A 17,661-nucleotide genomic window follows, 5' to 3' on the forward strand; every position below is an offset into this window, starting at 1 on the left:
GGGTCAGCTGTGACTGGAGCCTATCCCTCTGCTTACTACTGTAAGGACTCACAGCTGCCATGTTGTGGGCTCCTGTGCAGCCTTTACTCTGAAAAAGAAATCCCAGGACCTGGGCTGTGGCTCAGTTGGTAGAGTTCTTCTTAGCATTCATGCCCAGATACATGAACCTGACATGGTGGTGCATTCCTGCAATCCTTGTGTGTGGGTGTAGAGTGTGCAGACAGGAGAACCAAGAGATTAGGGTGGAATCCCCACTTATGTGATAAGTTGGAGAGACCATTGTGGGCCAGAAGAGACCATGCCTCAATTAAGAAGTTTTAAAATGAAATTAAATAGACTGCATTAGTAAGTTCCCTTATTTTAATTGTGAGGAAGGTTTAGAAATACTTTTTGCATGTTCTATAATATGATGATGTAAATAAATGTTATCTTGACTCCACCCCTCTTCCTATTGCCCTGACAACTGGCACATTACCTTTCGTAGTAAAGCGGATCTGCTGTTACATAGATGGGATGGTTGGTTGATCTGTCCTGCTAAGGAACTCACATTTTATTCCTCTACATGTGGGATCTGGAGAAGCTGCAAGGTCTCCTTGGAGGCACTTGGATTGGCCTTTAGGGGTCTTCAGTTATCACCCCCTACCCCACCCCAAAGGCCACAGAAGTGGGGGAAGACAGAGGGTTCCATTTAGGTTGGAGCAAGAAGTCTTCACTTAAGAGCCTGAGTAGCATGTTATGGCCACTGAGGTTGTGTTGGTTTCTTTATGTCAACTCCATGTAAGCTAGAGTCATTTGGGGTAGAGGACTGTCAGTTAAGGAAAAAACAACAACAACAAAAAAAAAAACCCAAACGTTTCCCTACGATTTGCCTGTGGGCAAGTCTGTGGGCCATTTTCTTAATTAGTGATTGATGTGGGATTGTCCATCCCACTGTAGGTGGTGCCACTCATTACCAGGTATTCCTGCAAGTGATGAGGAGCTAGCCGGTAAGCATCACTCCCCCATGGCCTTTGCATCAGCTCCTGCCTCCAGGTCTCTATCCTGACTTACTTAGATTGTAGACTTCTAAGTGAAAGTATAAGCAAAATAAACCCTTTCTCCCCAAATTGCTTTTGGTTATGGTATTTCATTGTGGTAATAGAAATCATAATTAAGACAGAGCTCACAAGAAAGGGATATATAAAAAAAGCACACAGACTACAGCTTGACTTGATAGTTTAGGCACAGGAGGCATAAGGGGTTTTCTTGGATACTGTTTGTTGGATTCTCTTTTCCATACTTGTTCTTTTCTTTGACAGTATCACCTGCCCTCAGCTTCTTCAACTCTACCTACTACTGACTAATTCAGCTTTACTCAGTACGTCCTCTACCACTATGAGGACGAGAAAAAAATCCTGATTGGAATTTACTAGTAGCATCTCAGGGTACCCTGAAGCAACCTCTTACAATTGTTTATTAAAGATAAAGGTGACTGTTTCTGTTTTAACATTATTTTAAAGATAGGAGATACACACACACACACACACATACATATGAACATATATACATATATATATATATATATGCACACACATGGTTTTAAATAACTATTTGAGTGATAGAAATATAGTTTTGTTGGTAGAGTGCTTAGCTAGCATTCACAAAATCTTGGGCTTCATCCCAAGTATCACATAAACCAGACTTGGTGGCATTTATCTATAATACTAGCAATTAGGATTAGGAGACAGGACAATCAGTATTTCAATGTACTCCTTGGCTACTTGGTGAAATTTACGGTCAGTCTGGAATACATGAAGCCCTGTCTCAGAAATAATATTATTAATGTTATAATAAATGTATGATATTAATATATCAATATATTATTATTATTACTGTTTGTGAGGAAATTCAGTGAAAGAGGGGCTATAAAATCTTGCTTTTTCTCTCTAGGTAGGATAAAAGTAGAGTGAGTTTTAGGTTGAAGGAGTTTCAGGCAGGATCAGTGATGTTTTCATCAGTTTTGAAACATCCTCCAGGGAAGAGGTTCCCTCTATAAGACTCTGATCTGAAGTCAGTGGAGATTGGTGGACTTGCTGGACTCACTTCAGAGGAGGGTTACATCTCACCATCCTTAGACCCTGGTATAATTCATGATATACAATAGGTGCTCAGTATGTGGATGTAGAATGAATGACTCAACAAAGCAGCCATCACCATGGTAATTGTGCACGTCGAGGTTTGGCGTGGGAGCCAGTGAGATTAGGAAGAGTTACTACATACATTTCACAACTGACCAACTCGGTACACACAAGAGCCTAATAGGTGAATGACAGGCACGCGTTTCAGGATGATGAATGGCACTGTAATTTGGCCTCAGCATGTGGGCTACGAGTGGCAGAGTGGAAGACACATGTCTCCTGGGGCCTTTGCTGCTCAGCTGTAGTCACATGCCCCAAACCTCCATCCCTTTTCAGATTTTAAGCAAGATATTGGAGAGTTACATGGAATATCTGATATTAAAATTCTAATTTATGATGCTTTAAGGTTTAAAGAAAAGGTATATACAAATACGTGTGTATGTTTGTTCAGTAGACTGATCCACACAGCGGCTTCGTTGAGACAAAACAAGAAGAGGTCCTGGACACAGGGAACCTTCCTCCAAGATGAGGGCAGGGAAGTTTAAGAACTCGGAGAGAGCAGTGGGTCTGAGTCTAACAAGGCATTCGGGAACTCTAGGCAGCAGTGATGGATGTCCACTACAAGGTTTGCTGGGCAGAGGCCGGGAAACTCAAGTGCGTGGTGAATCTCATGGAAGCAGGGCAATCCGCATCACATTGTGTACCTGGCTCGCAGCATCATCGTAAAGGGCTGCACTGTTATTTATGTGTTTTGGGGATCAAATGTATTTTTTTGAAATTTATAATCTTCAAAATCTGGATATATATTTATATATATATGTGTGTGTGTGTATGTGTGTGTGTGTGTGTGTGTGTGTGTGTGTGTGTTTTAAACAGAGTCTCATGTAGCCCAGGCTAGCACTGAACTCACTCTATGTAGCCTAGGATGACCCTGAACTTCTGATCCTCCTGGGTCAGCCTCGTGAGTGCTGGGATCACTAGCATGTACCAGCACACCTGAAGCTTGTGGCACTCGGAATGGAACCCAGGACTTCCTGTCTGCCAGGCAAGTGCACACTACCAACTGAGCTAATAACCCAGCCTGACATTATTAGTATTTTTTTCTTATAAACCATCATGCTTGCATCTATAATAAAATCCTTTAAATAGGTACAGGAAGTTTGCAAAGGATTTAGCAGAAACAGAAAGAAATCTCTATTTTTAGAGCATCTCTGTACATGATGGAACAGACGTCGTCTTGCCCGCCGAGCAGAAGTTCTGACAGCGGATCCGTTTCCAGGAGGTTTCGTTTGACTGGAGGGAAGCCCACTTGCAATCCCAGGGCTAATTCCTGTCATGCTAACTACCAAAGAACAGATTTCCAGAGTCTCTCAAGTTTGACAGAATCATTTCCATTTAGCTACATTTTGTTTGTTGGGTGAGGTTTAAAAAGAATGAGCAAAGTAGACCCTTGGTAATAGCTAGGTATGTCCTAAGGAGTAAAGCACTGGATTCGTAGAGAATGTTTTGTTTTTCTGTTACTTGTTGAAAGCGTGTACTCAATTATAAATGATTCTCACTTTTTCACAGAGTTAGAAGTTGTCTAGTAGGACACAAAGCAGTCACTTACTGTACTCCATCCCCGTGTTCCGTAAGCTCAAAGCAGTGCAGATGATCTGCTCGCACTGCTATGCTGAAGTGGGGTCTTAGGAGCCATTGAGCGTCTGCGCACTTGGATGCCTTCACACCCCTCTCAAGTGTTTGCATCTGCCTGGAATACTGCGTCCATCCCCAACCTTTCTCTCTCTAATCTGACTCTGTCACTCTTCCCACAATTTTTACGTATCACAGATATAACACTTAGCAGCATTGTTGTGTGTGTGTGTGTCACATATAAAGGTGTATATATTCCTGTGTCTATTCACTTGTGTGTGCAGGTATGTGGAAAGCAGAGGTCAAAGTCACATGTTTCCTTCAGGCACTCTCCATTGTATTTTTTGAGGCAGGGTTTCTCCATGAATCTAGAACTCACCTATTTTGCTAGGTTGGTAGGTCATCAAGCTCCAGGGTGCCCCCCCCTTCATCTCCCAGTTCTGAGGTCACAGGTACATATTGCTTGTGTTAGTACTTGTGATCCAAACTCAGTCTTCATGATTGTAAAACAAATACTTAATTGGATGAGGTAGCTCATATCCCCATTAGGATTTTAATGATTACTTCTCTATTCTACAAAACTGAGCTTTTCAGAGTGTCTACCACTAGTCTGCATTTAACCATTTCCACAAATGCCTGTTAAATTAGATTATAAACATATACCAAGATGGGCATCACCCAATCCATGACCTAGGTAAATAAAGTTCTAACCCATGATGTTATTAAAAGTTCACTAAGCTTAATAGTAATAAAAATAAATGTCCCCACATGTTGTCATTACATAACTCAAAAAAGCACAATAGTATCTTTAATGAGAGGCTAAATATACAGTTTAGTTAGCCTTTGTAAACTAATTAATTAAAATTTTTAACACTTACTGTATTTTAAGACTTTTTTGCATTCATTTAAAAAATAAATATTGGGGGTTAGTCTACAGACATGGCTCAGCAGTTAAACACTTGCTACTCTTGCAGAAGAGCCAAGTTGGGTTCCCAGCACACACATCTGACAGCTTTCAAGCACCCATAACTCTAACTCCAGGGTACCTAACACTCTCTTCTGTCATTTACAGGTGGCATATGCACACATACAGACATACACACACACATACACATAAAAAATGTAAATCCTTAAAATATTAAAAATAAATGACATTTTAACATCAAATGAGAAGCCAAGCATAAACCTAAATTGTCAGCATTTCTATTCAGATTGACAGAATATTGCTCCCTGTGTCAAAGCATGGTATTGTAGAGTTAGGTGTGCCATGGGGGGAAACCACACATCTCAGGTCTAATGACTGCGATGGCTTAAGATGTCACAACTTAGAACATGGTCAGACTCCCCAGTAGTGGTGGTGTAAGGTCACACGATGTGTCTGAAAGCACCATCTCAGTGACTGCTTGGTGACGAGTCAGACTGCAGTCCTTTGGTTCATGAAGGCTGCTCCTACTAGAGCCCTTCCTCTCCTCTCCTCTCCTGTCCTCTTCACCCAGGGCCCACACCGCAGGGAGACATCCTGGATTGTGCCTGGATAGGAGACTCTGCATGCTCAACTGGTTCCTCTGCTGGCATTTGGTAGGGTAGCATTAGAGATGCTTAGTCATCTGTATTTTCATTAATTAAAAATACTTAACAGGGGACTAGGAAGAGGTCTCCACAAATAATGCCACTTGCCACACAGGATTGAGGACCAGAGTTTAGTTAGAAGCCAGGCAGGAGCAACAGGTGACACAATCCCAGTAGGGAGACAGGGATAGTGAGTCTCCAGGGGCAAGGAGGGGAGTAGACTAGCCTGAATTGTTGAGGACCAGGCTCACTGAGAGCCTCTCCTTCAATGAACAAAACAGAGAGTGGTTGAGAAAGAAATCCATTGTCAACTTCAGGGCTCTGCAGGTACACAAACATGTGTACTTGACCCAAGCACATGCAAATATGCATACCCACATGTGGGTATACCATACACACAAAGTTTTTAACAGTATTAAAATATAAGAGACCTGAGTAGATAGAAATCTCTTAAAGTAGCTATTGTCTGTACCATAAATCCTTAAGAAGCAGTAAGAAAGTTTGTTTTTCTTCCCCTTGGGTTATTAGAAAGCCCTTCAGAGATGACACAAGATCTCAAAGGGACCTCTTTTCAAGTTTAGTAGAGAAATGAGAGAAAAACATCAAAGTCAGACTTCTGAGGAGGCCAGTACAAACCGATTTACTCCACTTCAGAAGCTTCCCAGAAAGCGGACCAGGAAATAGGAGGCCAGGAGGACCTTGCTGAAGGCCTCCTGTTTCCCCTCAACTATGACCAGATGTCAAGTGACACCTTGAAGGTTTTCTTCACTGCAAGATTGCCACTGCCATTGCCCTCCCCAGGCCTGGAGAAGCTGAGGTGTGATTCCTTTGTGTGTTCCCAAGTTGCTGCCCAGGTGTCCCATGGCCCACTGTGCTTATGCCAGGCAGGGTATTGTAATGTTAGAAATGGACAAAATGATGCTTGTGTCTATAGCAAGCGAAACTGAGGTACCACCTTAGAAGGCCCCCATTCTCCTGGCTATGTCCCACTCCAGGTAAGAATTGCTCTTTCATGAACACATCACTGTATCTGCAGTGAGAAGAGAGAGGGAGGTGCCAGGCCTGTCCCCAGCAGCAGCCACTCCTGCTGTGGACATGGGGACTTGCCGTCTTGTCATCTGCATTTGATGGTGATGTCCTTCTGGAAGCCACTTTTTTGTAATGGGTAGTGAAGGCAACAGAGTTCCTCAGAGACAGGTCATGGAAGGTAAAAGTATGTTTGTTTACTTCCAGCCTGCAGCAGGCTGCTTGGGACACGTTTGCGGCCGTAGACAGGAGTTCCCTGGGCTTCACTCAGTGTGCTTTGTATTCGAGGGTGATCTGAGCACATTAGCTTCTGAGTTACTTTAAAAGACTCACTTGCTGGTTCACCTTCTAATAAACTCTACAGTAGCATTCTGTTTTTATCATGAAGACACGGCGTTGCTTTTGAAAAATGATCATTTCCTTACTTATAGATTATTATCAGTAGCCATCTATGCTACTGTTCATCTCATTTAATTCATTCCCCAACCATAACAATTGGATAGTTTTCATATTTGAATTATTTTCCTCATAAATTGTGTTATCCTTGGCCAAAGGCTTTTTTCTTTGGTAAATGCTTTTGACTATGTGGCCTTTATAGCATCAATTTCATCTTTAAATGCCTGCGGAGACACGCTTGACTGCTTATAAATTTTCTAGGATAGTTCTGTAAGAATCCTTTACTTTCCAAAGACCATATGTATCCATCCTAGTTCCCAACAGTTTATAACTGCCAAAATAATTTAAAAGGCATTTTCCCCATACAACTTAGTTTAGTGAAGAAACATTTTGTATGAATAAGTGGAGTGGGAAGTGGGGATCCAGCACCCTCCAAGGCAGTGTGGGGTGGGCTATAGTACCTTTCAAAACATTTTGAGGTAGACAGAGGCTGCATTAAGAGTCTGGACATACAGTGTGGTTCTGATTGTACTTAAACAGGGTGTGGTCTGTCGCTGGGTGTTTCTTGTTCTCAGTTGGAACATGTGGTGTTTGCTGATGTTCCCTGGGCAGCTGTTTCTGAATTATGCATTTTAGCCTCTAGAAGTTCAACACATTGACATCTCATCTGGCTTCCTGTTCCTCTGTGTATCTAGGTGATACTATAGTCACCATTAGCACAAACCCTCAGTGGCAGAAAACAAATCAGTGATGTGGATTGGACAGATAGTTTCTACTCTTTGAAGTGACTCAGAGCTGAGATTGATGGAGCAGCCTGCTTCTCAAATGCTGATGATGCTAACTCTCGGGTAGCTGTCTGATATGGTGGACATGCCTGCATATGCACATGTGTCTACTTAGCTTGTAAAAGCCTAAATCCATTGGCTACTCAAACTGAGGAGCTGGGGCAAATGGTCTGGGTACAGCAAGGAGAACTAGTATATATGGAGTACTGCATGGTTGATACCATGCATCTCAGAGAGCATCTTCTAACCAAAGCTAACCATGGAGGAGGCTTGAAAAGATGGTTAACAGGATGTTGTTTGGCACATTTTGACACTGTGCAGAATAAGAGTAACAGCTGGTGTGAAAAAGTTAAGGGATAGAGATGTGGGTATGGGAAAGAAGGTGCTTAGACAATGACCCATGTGCAAGCATGAAGCCCTAGAGTTTGAACCTCAAACACCCATGCATAGGAAAGGCCACAACAGTGCATGTCTATAACCCAGATGCTGAAGACACAGAGAGGCAGGTCCCAAGGCCTTGCTTGCCAGCCAGCCTAGCCTGAATAGTGAGCTCTAGCTCCACTGAGCAACTCTGTCTTAAAAATAAGATGGAGAGAGAGAGAGAGAGAGAGAGAGAGAGAGAGAGAGAGAGAGAGAGAGAGAGAGAGAGACAGAGAGACAGAGAGACAGAGAGACAGAGAGACAGAGAGACAGAGAGACAGAGAGAGCTGACATCAGCCTCTGGTCTGCACAAGTACAAGTATGACAACACATATTCATGCACACTTGTATATGCATACACACACACACACACATACACACACACACACACACACACACACACACATTAACAAGAAGCAGAGACGTATCCCAGGGTCGATCAGTGAATTAGAAAGACAGTCTGCCAAACAAACCTTCCACCTTGTGTCATATGATCAACTGTTAGTGATCAACTTTAGCCAAGATGATAGTGAAAATTTAGGGAGTGGAAAACAGCATGGTGTGGAAAGGAGTGTCCTGCATAGTTGCCCATGTCCAAAAGGTCACCAGTCTTCATCTTAAGTCATTCACATATTACTTACTTGTGTGTCTTTTTCCCACTCATGGGAATTTCTTTAGGTCAGAGGTCATTGCTGTGTACCAAGTATCCTGCATAGAGTTAGAAACAATAATGGGGCTATTGATTTATGGTTGGATACCAGCTGACAGCCCTCTCCCCTGGTGCCCATGTGCCTGTGACTCTCTTTGCAGGGCTCAGCACTTCATAAGGCAGAAGCTGGGCACTGGGGATTGGTGCTGGTAGCTGCTGCTGAAGCAAGATGGCATTTCTGAGATTCCTTATGACTGCTTCTTAATGTCGGTGGGGCCAGCTAGGAGGGCTCATAAAGTAGCAGTAAGATTAGAAATGGGCAAGAGGAATTTGTATCTGGCGAATAGCTTTCTGAACAAATTATACTCATTGCATGCATGGAAGGAAGACATGTGAATGACTCTGATGAAGTCATTTAATAATGTAATAACTCATTCATATTCTTTCTTAGTTAAAAATAATTTATGCATATGGGTGTTTTGTCCACATGTATTGAACCATATGAGTGCCTAGCACTTTTGATGTCAAAATAGGGTGCTGGATCCCCTGGAATTGGAGTGACTAAAGATGGCTAGCCATTATATGGATGTTGGGAATTGAACTCAGGTTCTTTGGAAGAGCAGTCGGTGCTCTGTCTCTCTAAGCCATCTTGCTATATCCCTCATTCATATCCTCATCTGCACACCTTTGTCATCAGGAAGTTTTGAACATAAGCAGATGATTTAATTTTACAGGTATACATGTATCTGTACACATGTGTGAGCTAACTTTGCCTCAGGAATCCCCCGTTACTACTTCCCCACTGCTTGGATACAAATTTGTGTTGCCATATCGAACTTTTATGTAGGTCCTGGGGATCAAACTCAGTTCTTCATGTTTGCTTAATATTAGGTCTAGAAATTAATATTGGACACAAAATAATAATATTTTTACTCTATTTGAAGTGTTTTTTCCCATGCCAGGGATCACATTCAGAGCTTCACACATGCCAAGCAAACACTTGCCCATGAGTTACATCCCCAGACATTAATGCTTTCATACCAGCTATTTAACATTAAAGATTATAGTTTAATAGTCATAATTATTATAATTGACTTGGATAAAATATGAATTCATTGTATAGGTCATGCCAAATTTTGTGATAAATATTTTGGTTTTGGCACAGGGTCTCCTTGTATAGTCTTGGTTGGCCTGGAGCTCACCATGTAGACTAGACTGGCCTCAAACTAATGGAAATCCTCCTGCCTCTGCCTATGAAGTGCTGGGATAAAAGGCTTGTACTCCAACACGAGGCAAAAATTGTTTTGATAGTAAATTGAGATATTTAAATTTTTGCAGGGACAGAGACTATATCCAGGTGATATTTTGATCTCTGGCCTATGAAATGAAACCATATATGCAGTCTATTATTATGATTAAAATGACCTAGGCTTACTGCAATTAAATAGCATTTTTTAAACATATTATTTTTCCCTAATACATACTCTATGGATTCTGCTTAGATTCTTGGCATTCAAAACATGATCCTCTACAAGGCTATGTTGAAGGCTTTCTCCTAAGGGTGGTGTTACTGGGGAACAGTGGGTTCTTTGCAGGATGTTGAAGCCTATCCAAACCAAAGCTCTTCCTGTCTTTGCCTCCCCAGACAGATCTGGGATTATAAGTTCCCCCAACCAACATTCTCTACTTTTGTTTGGTGGGCTTCATGGATAAAATTCAGTCCTCATGCTTCCATAGCAAACACGTTACCAACTGAGACATTTCCTCAGCCCCAAATATACTTTTCTTGCTTCCAAAGTAATAATGGGAAAATAGATCTAAGAATCTACTCTCAAATTCTAGAAAAACCATAGTAGGAGACAATTATCGGCAATGTCCTGTGTGTTGTAAATTCATCATAGTCAAGCATTCAGATGGATCACTTGAATAGATGAAGGATATATGTCTTTGTAAAAATCTGACATGATAAAATTGATACATGTCTTCACTTATTCTATCTGCCATTGGTATAACTGAGTGTTCTAGCAGTCTGTTAGAACATTGGGGTAGAATCAAACCCACGTCTCTTTTGCCTGAAGCCAGTGTGCTGCAGTTTAAATATTCATGGATAATTCCCAAAAAGAGAGAAGAGAACCAGTTGCTAACATATGGCTGTTTTCCTCTATTTTATTGCCACTGTAAGCAGTCATTTAATGAGCATACCTATATCTACACTGATAAGTATATTCATGAATTCCTTTTAATATGGTCATAGGAATGAAGAGGCTAAGTCTGAGGTCATTTGTCTTTTTAAAGAAATGAGCTTGCAAACTGCTCTTCAGAAAGGCCACACCACCTTGGTGGTTTTATCCTCTTGCTACATTTTGTTCCTCTATATTTTTCTCTTCAAAATAAACTACCGTTTGCCATAGAGAAACTCTACCTGACCCCATGTGCCTTGTGTATTGGCAGTGTTCTAATGATGGTTAGACGTCAGCCGATGACAGAGGTGTGTTCTGAGAAATGCATTTCTGGGTGATGTCATCATTATGGGAACATCCCAATGTTCTTATGCAAACTTAGATAATGCAACTCTGTCCCCACCCCAGTCTCTAGATGATGTCAGATGGTAGACCTGATATGTAACTGGCTGCTCTGGGGTGATGGGATACACTGTCTTGTAGTAAGTGTATGAAGTTTTATTTTATTGATTTGTGTGTGTGTGCGTGCATGTGATTTATGCATATATGAATGAAAGTACACACATGTTAGATGGTCTTGTTTTCATCTCCCATATCATCATAGGAGCAAACATCAGACCTCTCTACTACATCCAGCTTTTGTGTGAGTCCTGGGGACTCAAACTCAGGTCCTCATCCTTATGCAGCAAGTGCTTTACTCGAAGTCTGGGCCTTTTATGGCAAACTGTCTTAAAACATCGGGTATATGCTAAAGTAAATGATAAAAGGAATAAACACAAAACCCAATAAAAAACCCTTCTAATCATTATCAATTGTGACCATTGTATGGGATGTGCTTTTGTGTGTCTGACAGGTCAATAGGTTCCTTTAATGATATCACCATAAGTACAAGTTTGTGAGAGTTGAGCTCTGATGTGCTCACACCACACTGAGTCATAGGAGTATTTGGGTCCTGTCATCTCATGGAAATGCTGTGTCTGCCATTAACCAGAGCATCTTTGTGTGACTTATCAGCACAACTTAGGGCTTCCCATGAGATCTCAATGTGATGGTTTGTGTTTTCATTACACATGTGCATGTTTATTTAATGATCTCATGAAGAAAACATCTCTTCCTTATCCCAAACATTACCTTGCATAGTATTAATCAGAGATGTGTGTTAAAATGGAGCATGTGGGGCAATGGCAGGCTTTATTTTTGGAGTGTCCATTTGTCACCAGTGGGTTTGAGAGCTACCTCTCCTCCCTTGTCTCTAAAGCAAGTGACATCCTCCATAGAGCTTGCTCTTTATGACTTCTGTCACCTCCTTTTCTAGCTGGTGGAAAGACAATGTATTTCTGAAGTGTAAGAGCCATGCAGCGTGGAGGCTGGCTCCTCTCTCCAGCTATCTTTCATGCATGTGTGTCTTTGATAGAATCTGGAATTTACTGGACTCATTCTGAAGGCCATGAAATGTATACTTCCCAAGTTCTCATCTTCTGTGAGGATATATTCTTTTGTGGAAGGCTCTACGGGGTTGATTCAGTATTATTGTTTTCCTCCCACATAATTCTTTACATTTGTAAACAGTAGAAACTAGCATTGAAATGGTAATATTTTATCTATTATTTGATATATATCCTTCTGAGCTGTCATTTAAAAGAACTTGAAATAATACAATGTTCTAAATATCTCTTGTGCTAAGGAAAATACCAGAACATTCCCTGCAGAGCAGGGGCTTTATGCCTTTCTGTATTCAGTGTGAAATAGGATAGAGATGCATTGTGAATCATAGAGGCCACCAGGCTGAATTTACTATGTTTACATGCTGTGCTCAGAGGTCCCTGTGCTCCATGCTTTGTTTTTTTGTTTTTAATGTTTAGTTTAGGCTTGAATTATAATACTCTAAATAAATGAAAATTATCACAGGGATATTTTAAACTGGCCCTGGACAGCAGTACCATTGCAGACCTTTCTCTAAATGGCTTTCTTAATGTACAGAAAGGCTTCCCTTTGCCTTTGGTCTCTTACTGTAGACCAACTAACTCATAAGCCGGGGTCTGAATTATGACTTGGCTTTCTTATGCATAAGCTACACTGTCCAAAATTTAGCCAGAAAGGTTGTGGGGGTGGGGATAAACCTTACTTTCTCTATATATAACACTAAAGAAAAACAATGAAGCTTTACTTACAATCTCCTTAAATCTGCAGTAAAATGTATTTAGCTTTGTAACTTCTGTAAACGTTAGCACGGTGATCCTAATACCAATATAGTTAATTTGGGTGAGTAGCTGTTTGTATAGGTACACATTCATATACGCATGCATACATAAGGATCTATGCATATGTCCCCATGCTGTAGCTCAAGTACACATTTACACACACGTACCATATAAACATGCATACATGAGAAAGCATGAGTTACAAAGAATTCATTAAAGAAGCTGCAATGATATCTATTGGTTGCTGCTTGTTTTTTTTTAACCCAAAGAGACTTTTATCATAGTATAAATAAATAAATATCATAGTAAGTTATAAATCTACAAAATCATTTTTTACACCACTATGGCTACTTTTCATCCTGTGTACAACCTCACATAGCTGTGAATGTGTGCTTCTCTATTTTAACTCCCATAGAAACTTGCCTGCTGAGGAACCACTGTTTTCTCTCCTCCAATGGTTGAAGGGTGTTGAACCTCCAGAGTGGGGTTTGGCACCACCCCTCGGCTAATATATTCATTGATAGACTGTGAGCAGCTTTGCCCTCTCTGCCTCATGGAGTTCCTGATGTTTCTATAAACACAAGGTGTTCCCGTTCAGTCTTTGTAGCTTTTATATTGCAGTTATTTGCATTTTATTCCATTTTCTAAATGTAGTGTTTTGATGAATTAATGTACTTAAAATCAATATACTTTGGCAGGAGTAAGAATTATGGGCATTGCACAAGTTGTCAGGGGTTCAACCAGAGTAGTTTTGGCAGCCGCGTGGCCAAAGCTTATTTGTCATGTCCCCTCACCCTTGGCTCCTCTTAATGACAGCTGTCACTCACTGCCTGTGTTGGGATTATTCAGTACAGTAATTCTTCACCTGTCTCAGCCCTTCTGCATTACTACTTTTAGTAGAGATGGAGTAAAAATGAACTTCTAGAACACAACGAAGCTAGGGAGTCCCTGTGCACTTGGCAGATGTCTTCAGACATTTGTGGGTAGTCATTAAAAACTGGAAATGCTTTGTGTAATGCCAACAGTTATTACTATGACAAGTGACATGTTAAGAAAGGAGATGTTTTTAAAGAACTCTTGTCATATTTCCTCCTATTTTTATGTCTTTATATTTCCAGGGGAAAAAAATGCTTTATTGAAGACAAGAGATTTATAGGCATGAGGGTTTTTTTTTTTTTTGTCTTTTTCAGTATTGCTCTAGAGCCTTAATTGTTTTATTAGCTTAAATCTTTTATCATACTTGATTGCTAAAGAAATATTCAAATACGTACCATAACAGTGTTGAGGGAACCCAACTATCTTTTCATAATTTTGTGAACAATGTAAGAGAAAGAATAGTCTAGTTAATGACCCCAGGCCTACTTTTTAAATTCATTGAAACTAAGTTTTAGAAAATTTAAGATGTTTCTTTTCTGTCTTTTCTGGTTTACATATAATAACTATTGCTGGCCTACAATAGGTCTTTTTTGGGAGCTACAACAAAGACAAAAGCTTTTTTTTTTTTTTAAATATGAGAGTGCATCTGTGTATATAATGCAATATTTATTAATATGGGTCATATTACGTTAATATATCTATACCTGATGGGTACATGAATTATTTAAACTGAGCATCTGGGTACTATTTTATGGTATTTGAAATAAAATTAATTTTTAATGTTCATGTGTAATATGATCCTCCAAAATGATCATGGTTTTTAGCTCCAAGTGGGAAATAAACAGAAATGTTTGTCCCAGGTCAGAGAAACTGAAAGTTGGGCACAGCCTTGAAATTAGGCTAATTACGTATGCATTCTCATGCCATGGTGTTAATGATTTTTGAGTCAGTTTTGACCTTGCTTGCATGCCTGTTCAGGTGCCTCCACCCTGCAATTAAAACTGTTCAAAAATAAAACTGCAACATCCATTTGGCTGACCTCAACTTTCCCCCTAAATTTACAAGCTATTTATACAACTGATGACTTTTCAATTTTTTTAATTGAAAGTTTTTCTTAAAGAATTATTTAGACATATAAACTCTAAGTCATAAATTATTGAGCTTTTAAGGATTCTTTTAGAAAGACAATTTATTTCAATTATGTCATTGCTTTGATCATATTCACCCCCATATCCTCCCTTCACATACTCCATCCATTCCTCCTGCTATTAGTGTCTCTCCTTTCCCCACTCTCTGTTCTGCTTTCTCTGTCTCTCTGTCTCTGTCTCTCTCTCTGTATGTGTGTGTGTGCGTGCATTCTTGTTTGGATAGATCATATCTACATGTAATCTGGGAACCATCAACGAGAAAACATGACATTTGCCTTTCTGTCCATCATTTCTTGGGCACTGTCATCATTTCCTTTTTCTCTATAGCAGAATAAGAGAATAGGACTTGTTTGTGTATTGATCCCACACTTTCTTCCTTCCTTCATCTCTTGATGGATATCAGTTTGAGAATGGCCTCAGTGGTTTGTGTTTCACCAAGACACAGCAGTTCAGTGGGAGATGCCATCCTGTGAGTCCCAAAGGTTGCTGGCAGTGGAGGGCCAGGCACTTGGTAGGAGTTTAGGACTCCTGCTCTCTCAGTTGCACTGGTCTCCAGTGCCTGGTAGTCTTCCACCCAACTTGTATGGGCTGCCATTGTTTGACTAAAGGGGAGAATTTGCTAATTCAGTGCCTTATTTTATATCCTTTCCCTTTGGCATTATTTTCCCTTTTCTGATTCACATTGGACAAGTTCCCTCTTCTTGATTTGATTCTGAGCTGGACTGGCCATAGAGCAGGATCTCACTTTATTCACGGCTGTGAATCACATGGAGCCATTTATCTAGGCTGTCATGCAATTTGCTAATTAGGTCATTTCTCGGGGTAAAGAAAATGAAAAGGCTCTGAAATAATCATTACCTTCTCAGAACAAAGCAACAGCAGTCAAGCGCTCTTGCCACCTTTTATTCTGATGTCTCCTACACTCAAATGTGGAAGTTCGGCTCCTACTATAGCAGTACCCACATTCTTCCCTTTATCTAGATAGTGTTGGCAGCACCTAAGGCTGAAGTGGCTCCTTACGGGGTGAGGAGGTATGTAGTTCCAGCTTACGCATTAAGATGTGTGTGCACATGCACGTATATTTTTAGGTGCACACACTTGTATGCTGATGTCTGAGGTCAGCAGGTCAGCAGGCCACATCAGATGCACTTCTCCAACTGTTTTTTGTTTGTTTGCTTGCTTGTTTGAAATAGGGAGCTTACCAGTTTCTGCTAGACCTGTCTAACCTGTGATGATGATGGACATCACATTTATGCGGGTGCTAGGGCTGTGTCCTTGGGCCCTCATACATTCCCAACAAGCCCCCTGCCCACTTGTTTGGCTCCAGTTCCTCAGTTTTTAAAAATGATCAAACTAGCTGGGCGGTGGTGGTGCATGCCGTTAATCCCAGCACTTGGGAGGCAGAGGCAGGTGGATTTCTGAGTTCAAGGCCAGCCTGGTCTATAGAGTGAGTTCCAGGACAGCTGGGGCTACACAGAGAAACCCTGTCTCGAAAAACAAAAAACAAAGAACAAAACAAAATAAAAAAATCAAACTAAAAACATGTATAAATATGTGAAGAAAATATAAAGTAGGAAATAGTAAAAGTATCTCATAAAAGTTGTTCTCATATAGATGCATATGTATTTGATCAGTTTCCTTTCTGACCTTTTCACAAATTTAATTATTGTCTTATACTGCATAACAGAAGTGGGTTTCCTGAGTACAGCATCACTGTAGAAAGGGTGAAATTTCACAGGGCTTTAACTGTGTTGTGTAACATTCACAGAAGTCTAGGAAGTAGCTATTTTCTACAGGTGAGAGCTAGATCTTGTTTGTTATCAAGGAAGAAAAAAGGAGGAGAAGAAGAAGAAGAAGAAGAAGAAGAAGAAGAAGAAGAAGAAGAAGAAGAAGAAGAGGAGGAGGAGGAGGAGGAGGAGGAGGAGGAAGAAGTAGCAGCAGTTCCAGGCTAAAGAAAACAGACCTGATTCTCGGTCCTCCTCCCTGTCAGGTACAAAATAATACAAGAAAGTACAAGAAAGAAGCAGGTTTTCTAAAGGTAGCAGAAAGAAACTAAACTGTGGTGAGGCATCAGGAAAAGAAGGCCATTGTTATTGTAGGACTGTTCTTATTGCCTTGACAAACAAAGGCATTCCCTGACCTCTGAACTGGAGTCTGAGGCATCCTAGTGAGTCTCCCTCCTGCTCTGGATCAAATAGGAACTACCTACCCAGGAGAGCTTAATTGATATTTCTGTATCATTCTGCCAAGATCAGAATAGGTCACCTTCACAAGAATCCATGGAACACTTGGTAAGATGGAGCAGGCATTGGACTATTGACATTTAAGACAGTTATAATTATGTGGAGAGATCTTTGACCACCCAGAGTAAGACTAGGAATCCATAACAGAAAGACAGTAGAAGAATCTCTTCATGAAACTACATGCTCTTAAATTATGCAAGGGCCATAGAGATGAACTTATGGGAAACAAAAATGCATAGAAATGAGTGAGAACAAAAGAATATCTATCAAAAGAAGTGTGGTACAAGCAAATTTGTTTTGAGGGTGCATTTTGTAGCACCAAGTCCTCATGTTAAAAATGAAGAGTAGTTTCCATAACAGTCCAAGTGACTCAAAAATTACGAGGGGGCTAGGGATAGAGCTTGGTTGGTAACGTCTCT

At 40.6% G+C, this 17,661-nt stretch overlaps 1 protein-coding gene across 1 annotated transcript in view; it reads left to right on the forward strand.

Annotated features, from left to right (window-relative positions):
• Sdk1 (sidekick cell adhesion molecule 1) overlaps window positions 1-17,661 on the forward strand; it is a 976,484-nt gene that overhangs the window by 258,779 nt on the left and 700,044 nt on the right. The gene's annotated exons all lie outside the window — the stretch shown is intronic.

Source organism: Mastomys coucha, unplaced genomic scaffold, assembly GCF_008632895.1.
Source record: "Mastomys coucha isolate ucsf_1 unplaced genomic scaffold, UCSF_Mcou_1 pScaffold22, whole genome shotgun sequence".
In the NCBI taxonomy this organism is placed as follows: Eukaryota; Metazoa; Chordata; class Mammalia; order Rodentia; family Muridae; genus Mastomys; species Mastomys coucha.